An 11,422-nucleotide genomic window follows, 5' to 3' on the forward strand; every position below is an offset into this window, starting at 1 on the left:
GGACACAACTACAATGGCGCGTAACTAATATGGCGCGTAACGACTTACGCGCGCGGGGGTGCTTGGGGGGGCGCGAAGCGCCCCCACCAACTAGGTGTTGGGGTGGCGCGAAGCGCCACCCCAACAGCTAGTATATATATATAAATAAGTTGTCTGTGTGTGTGTGGGTCTGTCTGTCGGGTGACGTCATGTTTGTGTGTCGACTGACGTCATGTTTTCAACTGACGAAATTACAGACCGGGACATCGGGACACAAATGACGACCGGGACACCGGCACACAGGGAATATAAATGACGACACTCAAAGAGAAAGCGACCGGGACAAAAGGAATGTTCGATTAGCAATCACCATCAACAAAGCACCGGGATACAAATGACGACCGGGACACAGGGAGTATAAATGACGACCAGGACATAAGTAAAAAAAAAACTAAAAAAAACTAAAAAAAAGGTAAAAACTACAAAAAAACTAAAAAGAAAAAAACAACTAAAAACTAATAAAAAAAACTAAAAAAACTAAAAAGAAAAAAATAAAAAAGGAAAAAAATGAAAAATAAAGGAGAAAAACAAAACTAAAAAACGAATGTATATACAGACCGGGACACCGGGATACAAATGACGAACGGGACACAGGGAATATATATGACGACCGGGACACAGGGACAGAACTACAACGGTGACGCCGGGGGGCACAGGGGGATATAAATGACGACCGGGACACCGGGACACAAGGAATATAAATGACGCCCGAGACACTCAAAGAGAAATCACAGAATGGGACACCGGGACACAAATGATGACCGGGACACAGGGAATATAAATGACGACCGGGACACAGGGACAAAACTACAAAGGGGACGCCGAGGGGCGCAGGGGGATATATAAATAACGATGGCGACACAGGGAATGGTCGATTAGCAATCACCATCAACAAAGCTCAAGGGCAATCATTAGAATCATGAGGTATAGATCTGAATACGGATTGTTTTCCCATGGACCATTATATGTTGCATGTTCAAGAGTCGGTAAACCTGACAATCTATTTATATGCACAGACAATGGGACAGCAAAGAATGTTGTATATTCGCAAGCTTCACGTAGTTAAAAACATATATATATATATATATATATATATATATATATATATATATATATATATATATATATATATATATATATATATATATATATATATATATATATATATATATATATATATATATATATATATATATATATATATATATATATATATATATATATATATATATATATATATATATATATCTATCAATATTCACAGGTGGGACATAGGGACACAACTACAATGGCGCGTAACTAATATGGCGCGTAACGACTTACGCGCGCGGGGGGCTTGGGGTTGCACGAAGCGCCCCCACCAACAAGGTGTTTGGGTGGTGCGAAGCGCCAGCCCAACAGCTAGTATATATATAAAAATAAGTTGTTTGTCTGTGGGTCTGTCGAGTGACGTCATGTCATTATGTCGTCATGAAGTTAGTTGTCGTCATGTTTGTTATGAAGATGACGCCATTAAAAGTATTTAAGAAAATCGTTCAAAGACAAATTTTTAATTGTAAGAAGATCGTGGACGGAAAAATGTTTAATTGTAAAATGACTGAAGAACCTACAATGGCAACAGCCGAGGAAGCTGCTCAAAGAGTCTATGCCAAAAAACTTGCGGCTGATAGAGAAAGTAAGAAAAGAAAGCGTGCCAAGGATCCACAAGAACAGCAAGAAAACAGGCTTGCGGCTAAGAACGCAAAACCGCGCAGTTAGATGAAAATCCACCCGGACAGCGAGAATCAAAACATATCAAAACTGAAAATGATAGCGATGATGATTGGGTTTGGGATTTTGACTTGGATAAGGTCATCAATGCCTACCAGATTTTAGTTAAAAAAACAAAGGTTCGGCGATATGTATTTCATAGTTACGCTGAAAAATAAAGAAGAAAAAGAAAACTGAAAAAAGAAAAAAGGTAAAAAACTAATAAAAACTAAAAAGAAAAAACACTCAAAGAGAAATTACAGACCGGGACAAAAATGACGACAGGGACAGAGGGAATATAAATGACGACCGGGACACTCAAAGATAAATTACAGACTGGGATACCGGGACACAAATGACGACCGGGACACAGGGGATATAAATGACCACCAGGACACAGGTATTTAAGAATATCGTTCAAAGACAAATTTTTAATTGTAAGAAGATCGTTGAAAGATAAATTTCTAATTGTAAAATGACTGAAGAACCTACAATGGCAACACCCAAGGAAGCTGCTCAAAACGAATGTATTCAAGCCGAAGTAGCTGAGTTGGTAAAGCGTTATGTTTCAGGTTCTAGGTCCGAGAGGCTCCAGGTTTGAACCTTGGCTTTAGCATTAATACAAAAGAAGAAAAAAACTAAAAAAGGTAAAAACTACGAAAAAACTAAAAAGAAAATACTAAAAAAACTGAAAAAGCTAAAAAACAAAAAAAAAACAAAAAAAAGGTAAAAAACTAAAAACTAAAAAAGAAAAAAAAAGAAAAACTGAAAAAGAAAAAAAAACTAAAAAAAGGAAAAAACTTAAAAATAAAGGAGAAAAAGAAAACTAAAAGCCGGGACACAGGGAATATAAATGACGACCGGGACACTCAAAGAGAAATTACAGACTGGGACACTGGGACGCAAATGACGACCGGGAGATATAAATGACGACCAGGGCACTCAAAGATAAATTACAGACCGGGACACCAGGACACAAATGACGACCGGGAGACCTATCTATCTATCTATCTATATATATAAAAATAAGTTGTCTGTGTGTGAGTGGGTCTGTCTGTCGGGTGACGTCATGTTTGTGTGTCGACTGACGTCATGTTTTCAACTGACGAAATTACAGACCGGGACATCGGGACACAAATGACGACCGAGACACCGGCACATAGGGAATATAAATGACGACACTCAAAGAGAAAGCGACCGGGACAAAAGGAATGTTCGATTAGCAATCACCATCAACAAAGCACCAGGACACAAAAGACGACCGGGACACAGGGAGTATAAATGACGACCAGGACATAAGTAAAAAAAAACTAAAAAAACTCAAAAAAGGTAAAAACTACAAAAAAACTAAAAAGAAAAAAAAAAACAACTAAAAACTAATAAAAAAACTAAAAAGCTAAAAAACTAAAAAACTAAAAAAGAAGAAAAATAAAAAAGGAAAAAAATGAAAAATAAAGGAGAAAAACAAAACTAAAAAACGAATGTATATACAGACCGGGACACTGGGATACAAATGACGACCGGGACACAGGGACACAACAACAACGGGGACGCCGGGGGGTTACAGGGGGATATAAATGACGACCGGGACACCGGGACAAAAGGAATATAAATGACGCCCGGGACACTCAAAGAAAAATCACAGACTGGGACACCGGGACACAAATGACGACCAGGACACAGGGAATATAAATGACGACCGGGACACAGGGACAATGGCGCGTAACTAATATGGCGCGTAACGACTTACACGCGCGGGGGGGCTTGGGGGGGGGGTTGCGAAGCGCCCCCACCAACTAGGCGTTGGGGTGACGCGAAGCGCCATCCCAACAGCTAGTATATATATAAAAATAAGTTGTTTGTCTGTGAGTCTGTCGAGTGACGTCATGGCATCATGTCGTCATGAAGTTAGTTGTCGTCATGTTTGTTATGAAGATGACGCCATTAAAAGTATTTAAGGAAATCGTTCAAAGACAAATTTTTAATTGTAAGAAGATCGTGGACGGAAAAATGTTTAATTGTAAAATGACTGAAGAACCTACAATGGCAACAGCCGAGGAAGCTGCTCAAAGAGTCTATGCCAAAAAACTTGCGGCTGCTAGGAAAAGTAAGAAAAGAAAGCGTGCCGAGGAATCACAAGAACAGCAAGAAAACAGGCTTGCGGCTAAAAAACGCAAAACTGCGCAGTTAGATGAAAATCCACCTGGACAGCGAGAGTCAAAACATATCAAAACTGAAAATGATAGCGATGATGATTGGGTTTGGGATTTTGACTTGGATATGGTCATCAACCAGATTTTAGTTAAAAAAACAAAGGTTCGGCGATATGTATTTCATAGTGACGCTGAAAATAAAGAAGAAAAAGAAAACTGAAAAAAGAAAAAAGGTAAAAAACTAATAAAAACTAAAAAGAAAAAACACTCAAAGAGAAATTACAGACCGGGACACAATGACGACCGGGACAGAGGGAATATAAATGACGACCGGGACACTCAAAGAGAAATTACAGACTGGGATACCGGGACACAAATGACTACCGGGACACAGGGGATATAAATGACCACCAGGACACAGGTATTTAAGAATATCGTTCAAAGACAAATTTTTAATTGTAAGAAGATCGTTGAAAGAGAAATTTCTAATTGTAAAATGACTGAAGAACCTACAATGGCAACACCCGAGGAAGCTGCTCAAAACGAATGTATTCAAGCCGAAGTAGCTGAGTTGGTAAAGCGTTATGTTTCAGGTTCTAGGTCCGAGAGGCTCCAGGTTTGAACCTTGGCTTTAGCGTTAATATAAAAGAAGAAAAAAACTAAAAAAGGTAAAAACTACAAAAAAACTAAAAAGAAAATACTAAAAAAACTAAAAAAGCTAAAAAACTAAAACAAAAGAACAAAAAAAGGTAAAAAACTAAAAACTAAAAAAGAAAAAAAAAAGAAAAACTGAAAAAAAAAAAAGAAAAAAAGGAAAAAACTTAAAAATAAAGGAGAAAAAGAAAACTAAAAGCCGGGACACAGGGAATATAAATGACGACCGGGACACTCAAAGAGAAATTACAGACTGGGACACTGGGACACAAATAACGACCGGGAGATATAAATGACGACCAGGACACTCAAAGATAAATTACAGACCGGGACACCGGGACACAAATGACGACCGGGACACAGGGAATATAAATGACGAACGGGACGCTCAAAGAGAAATTACAGACTGGGACACTGGGACACAAATTACGACCGGGATACTGGGAATATAAATGACGACCGGGACACAGGGAATGTTCGATTAGCGATCACCATCAACAAAGCTTAAGGGCAATCATTAGAATAATGAGGTATAGATCTGAATGTGGATTGTTTTTCCCATGGACAATTTTATGTTGCATGTTCAAGAGTCGGTAAACCTGACAATCTATTCGCAAGTTTTACGTAGTTAAAAACATATATATATATATCTATAACGAAAAGAGAAATCTTTTCTCTTCCATCTATATTCACAGGTGGGACACAGGGACACAAATACAATAGCGCGTAACTAATATGGCGCGTAAAAACTTACGCGCGTGGGGGGGGGGCTTGGGGGGCGCGAAACGCCCCAACCAACTAGGTGCTGGGGATGGCACGAAGCGCCACCCCAACAGCTAGTTATTTATATTAATACTGATATCTACCGCTCTTCTGACAATATGAAACGCAACAAAACAGAGATAGGAGGTTGAAAATATTTAAGTGGCCTACAGAAAGTAAAATACTTATTCATAAGTCTCTCAATAGTATTTTCCCGGCCATGAAATGAGAATATTCTCTAAAAAACTCAAGCCAGCTTAGTTTCATGTAAAGCTCTAGTTATTCAGGATTCTACAAAATACAGGAAAATATTACGAGTCTGTTCGAAACAGTTTTTCAGATGTATGTTGCATAAACTCCGAAGCAGTAATTTTCATTCGTTTTGATTTCAAATTCGCTCTTTACTTTCGCCAGAAAATTGCTTTTTTTATTAAAACTAATTATGCTCTAGCTTTAAGGTCGATTTGAATAAATATCAGGCATGGAGTTCTGGCTTATAAGAGGCAACGCTATAGTTTCATTATATTATTGATGATTATTTCGATTAAACCATATTATATTCATCGCATTATTTTATTTTATCAAGAACTTCCTAACTTGAAAGGCTTCCCAAAAGATGGAACGTATTGAATATGTACAACACAGTTCATTGAATTCACCGAACTTAGGGCAGGCAAAAAATACATTTCTCAAAATCTAAGGGGGTAATGTTTTCACTTTTCTTCATGAAAATACCAAAAAAAGGTAGTTTTCAAAGTCTAGATGGGAAAAAAATCTTGGGTAGGGGGTCAGGGAGTCTTAATTTACTATCTTCTGAAATACACAAAAAAAAACTTAAAATCACAGAGCGTAAGCATTTATGTCGAGAAAATATGTAATTTTAACCACAAAGATCAATTAATCGCCCAAGAGAGAATCTTTTGATCATTCTGAAGAAAATATTAATCTGGAAGTCTTATCCGATGCTTAAAAGTTTTGATCAGGTTTTGAGGGTACGTTGATAAAAAGGGGACAGGAAGGTGCCACTTGTTTGTTAATTATATTTTGCCTTTTAAGAGGGTACTCGAACGATCATCTTAAAATCGAATTAAGCCCTCTAGAACCCTCCTAAAATCCCTCTCAAGCTTCTTAAGCAACTTTTTCCACAGGAATGAGCTTAAAATTGACTTTTATTAATTCAATTAGTAGCGACAATTAGGTTAGGGGAAGGAGCCTGTGCCTGGATTTTTTGCTCTTACCCCCTACATTTTAAAATACATGTCTTGATGTGTTTTCATTGAAAAATGCCTATTTTGTATTTTCACTGAAAAACTAGAAAAAACGATAACTTCATCCCTCTAGAAATGGTGAGTTATAGTTTATCCCCCCCTTCTAAATTTTTATGAATTGATGCCACTCAAGTCAATACTACTGGGTTGATTATTGACTAGTTCTTTTACCTTCATAGTGCGTAATGATAATATGAATATTGTAACATAGTAGACGCAATCATATTTACTAAGATGCCATATTATGAAAACAATAATCAAAGAAACATTTCAGGCAGAACTCGATTTTGAAAAACTGCCAAAATCAGACAAATTAAACAGAAAAACAGAGTTAGAGATTATAGTGAAGATTGTAAAATTTTAATAGAATATGACTTCCTAAAAACCATCACTGATAAAGACACTCCAATTTTTACTTGGTCGGCCAACTTTTTAATCATAGTGAATGTGTACACAGATAACTCCAAATGGGACCAAATTACTCAGTTGATAATTATTCCCTGAGTTGTGTTTCTGCAATTTCCTAGCAGGTAGACAGAACATCTTGAGAGACCGCCTTTTCAAAGGCTTTACCTGGGAAACACCGTTCAATTTAGTCAGAAACAAAATTTCCGCTTTTAGACAGTTTAGGCCATGTTTCATTAGTTTAAGTTTTAAGTTCAATGGGTTTATCAACAAATAAAATCATAAATCTCATATATTCGAATGTCCATTCCTGGACGCCGCACCGAGAACCACCGTATTTACATTTTGGGCATACAGGTAACATGATCACTGCTTCTACTCTCACACACAACCTTAATATCCAAATATTACTATCACACAATACCTCTTAATATCCAAAAAAAAAAACTAACTAAATACCCTCCTCTTCCTAGCCCCAGGGGAAACCACCTCATTTAAACACACACATGCACGCACACATGTCTTTTAACGAGCAACTGTGTATATGTGCGCATTCATAACTTTTTTCTTGAAGACGGCACCATATTTTTTTCTTTTTTTTTGAAAATTCTTGCACTAAGATATGCTGGCCTAAAAAAAAACGATCTAGATAGGTCACAAGCTTGTGAAAAGTCGTTTAGAGCTTAAAATTTAGAAAAAGAAGATTCACGTGAGTGACGTTACACACACTTAAAGAGTATAAATCACGTCATTTTCTCCCCCCTACGAGTGGTCGTATCATTTTCAGTATAAATGAGATATGAAAAACAAGAGCTAAGAGCTCATATGGCACTTGTGACGAGGCCAGAAGAGCCAAGAGCTCATATGGCATGAGCTTTAACAAAATTCTAAGAATCAATAGATTGACTTAAAGGGAAAATCAGAGGCTTAACGCCGGTCGGGATTTACAATAAGAGCTCTGAGTCACGATGTTCTTCTAAATATCAAAATTTATTAAGATCCGATAACCCACTCGTAAGTTATAAATGCCTCATTTTTTAAATTTTTCCTCTCCCTTCAACCCACCAGATGGTCGACTCAGGGAAAGTGACTCTATCAAGTCAATTTGTGCAGCTCCCTGACACGCCTACCAATTTTCATCGTCCTAGCACGTCCAGAAGCACCAAACTCGCCAAAAGCGCTGAACCCCACCCCCTAACTCCCCAAAGAGAGTGAATCCAGTACGGTTACGTCAATCCCGTTTCTACGACATTTGCCTATTCTACCCACTCTACTTCCTCCACTCTAAGCGTTTTCCAAGATTTCCGATTTCCCCCTCTAACTCCCCCGAATGTCAACAGATCTGGTCGGGATTTAAAATAAGAGCTCTGAGACATGGGTTCCTTCTAAATATGAAATTTCATTAAGATCCAGTCACAGGTTCTTATGTTAAACACACCTCAATTTGTCTAATTTTTCCAAATTAACACCCCCCCCCAGCTCCTCCAAAGAGAACGGATACGTTCCAATTATGTGAATCACGTATTTAAAACTTGAGCTTATTCTTCCCATCAAGTTTCATCCTGATATCTCCACTCTAAGCGTTTTCCAAGATTTTTGTTTCCCCTTCCAGCCCCCTGTGTCCCTGGATCCGATTCGAGTCAAAAATAGATCATCTGAGACATGAGATCCTTCTATATATCAAAGATCCGATCACCTATTCGTAAGATAAAGATACCCCAATTTTCACGTTTTCCAAGAATTCCGGTTTCCTCCTTCAACTCCCCCCCCCAATCAAACAGGATCTGGTCAGAATTTAAAATAGGAGCTCTATAGCACAAGAACCTTCTAAATCTCAAATTTCATTAAGATCCGATCACCCCTTCGTAAGTTACAAATATCTAATTTTTTTCTAATTTTTCCAAATTATTCCCCCCCCCAACTCCACAAAAGAGAGCAGATCCGGTCCGGTTATGTCAGTCACGTATCTTGAACCTGTCTATATTCTTCCCACCCAGTTTCATCCTGATCTCTCCGCTTTGAGTGTTTTCAAAGATTTCCGGTCCCCCTCCCCAATGACGCTGGATCCGGTCGGGATTTAAAATAAGAGATCTGAGTTACAAGGTCCTTCTAAATATGAAGTTTCATGAAGATCCGATCACCCCTTCGTAAGTTAAAAATATGTCATTTTTTCTAATTTTTCATAATTAACCCCCCCCCCCCTCCCCCCCCCCCCCCCCAACTCCCCCAACTAAAGTGGATCCGTTCTGATTATGTCAGTCACGTATCTAGGACTTCTGCTTATTTTTCCCACCAAGTTTCATCCCGATCCCTCAACTCTATGCGTTTTCCAAGATTTTTAGGTTCCCCCCAAACTCCCTCCAACGTTACCAGATCCGGCCGGGATTTAAAATAAAAACTTTGAGACACGATATCCTTCTAAGTATCAAATTTCATTGAGATCCGATCACTCATTCTAAGTTAAAAATACCTCATTTTTTCTAACTTTTCAAAATTAACTTCCCCCCCCCCTCCAAACAGAGCAGATCTGTTCCGGTTCTGTCAATCACGTATCTAGGACTTCTGTTGTATTTTTCCCACCAAATTTCATTCCGATCCCTTTACTCTATGCGTTTCCCAAGATTTTAGGTTACCCCCCTCCCCAACTCCCCCTAATGTCACTGAATCTGGTCGAGATTTAAAACAAGAGCTCTGAGACACGATATCCTTCCAAACATTAAATTTCGTTAAGATCCCATCACCTGTTCGTAACTTAAAAATACTTCATTTTTTCTATTTTTTCCGAATTAACTGGCCCCCCACTCGCCCCCAGATGGTCAAATCAGGAAAACAGCTCTTCCTAATTTAATCTGGTCCGGTCCCTGATACGCCTGATCGTCCTGGCTTACCTAGAAGTGCCTAAAGTAGCAAAACCGGGACAGACCGACAGACAGACAGACCGACAGAATTTGCGATCGCTATATGTCACTTGATTAATACCAAGTGCCATAATTACAAGATATTTCAAATGGCTCTCAACAGCTAAGATAAAGGTATGGAACAAGGAACAGCAAAATTATATTGAATGGCAAAAAAAAAAACGTTGCACAGCGAGATCTGCTGTTAGAAGACAAAGTAAAATTACAAGGAATAAAAGAACGTGTTAATTTAACTTGCGTAAGTCTGTGAAAGACAAATAGGAAGAAGGAATAGAATTCGCGCCAAAATTGCTTTATTCTATTAAAATTACTGATTTTTCACCCTAGAATCAAGAAGTGGTATTTTAGAGGCCACTAAGGTACACAGGAAGGATAAAAACGAATTCGCAGCTGAATTTCCTAACTATCCTGGAATGGAACGAATTTATTTTGGCGTCTGTGAAGGATGAAAAGTAAAGAAGAATTGAATTCATGTGAACTTACGTAAAAACTTCTTAATTCAACTTAGATTACTGATTTGCCACCCTATGATTTGAAACTAAAGAATGAAACGATGATTATGCCAATGCCATGATATATCAGAGGGCATAGGCATCCGGAAATTCCTGGATGGTCCTGAATTATATAACAACGGAATTAAGACACAAAAAAATTAACGATTGGGGAAAAGCTGGGAAAGAATTTTTTTTGGTATCTAAGACGTCCTGCGAAATTACCCATGATTTTGAATGAATCTAAACTGTAAACTAGATCTGCGGATAGAAGACATGCAACAACAAGCATTCGAGCGAATCCAAAATGAAAATAACGGACGATGAAATTTACGGTTAGAAGAAAAATGACAGGGATGATCACATCAAATCGTAAATGAAATCTCCGGTTAGAAGAAAAGTAGACGTGAGAGTCACAACGATTCCAAGAAGAAAACAAATCCTATAAAATAGACGATTCTTCGATGCATTAACAGGAATATATGTATATTCCTATTATTATAAATTAATAATATTATATTTATATTATTCTTAAACTATTTATTTATCACATGTTAATCTAACAATCATTTTTTAATTCTAATAAATCGCTTTTTACTCTTCTCTTCAGTGACGCAAGGAAGCTCCTTCTTTTCAGCATATCTGGGTCAGATTCTTTATTTTCGCGCATATTATATTTGGAGCAGAATGTGATCCAACAGTTGAATCAGTGGGTATCTGCGAGTTCAAAATTGATCATGAGCACAAATTATGTAGATCCGAGAGGGGCTGAAATAATGTATTAAACGAAGTTAGAAATCCTAGATCGGGTATCTGTATATTCTGTACTTAAAGTAGGTAGTTCAGTTTCTTTTCTACCTTTAGCATGATTTCTGGAAAAGTAGGTGTCTAATTTCTATTTTTTATTACTCTTTCAGCTTATAATGGGTGAGACGGGCAGATCATTTAGAGTGACAGACGTATTAATATATACATATATATTT

The sequence above is a fragment of the Artemia franciscana genome, chromosome 13, assembly GCF_032884065.1.
Source record: "Artemia franciscana chromosome 13, ASM3288406v1, whole genome shotgun sequence".
Classification (NCBI taxonomy): domain Eukaryota; kingdom Metazoa; phylum Arthropoda; class Branchiopoda; order Anostraca; family Artemiidae; genus Artemia; species Artemia franciscana.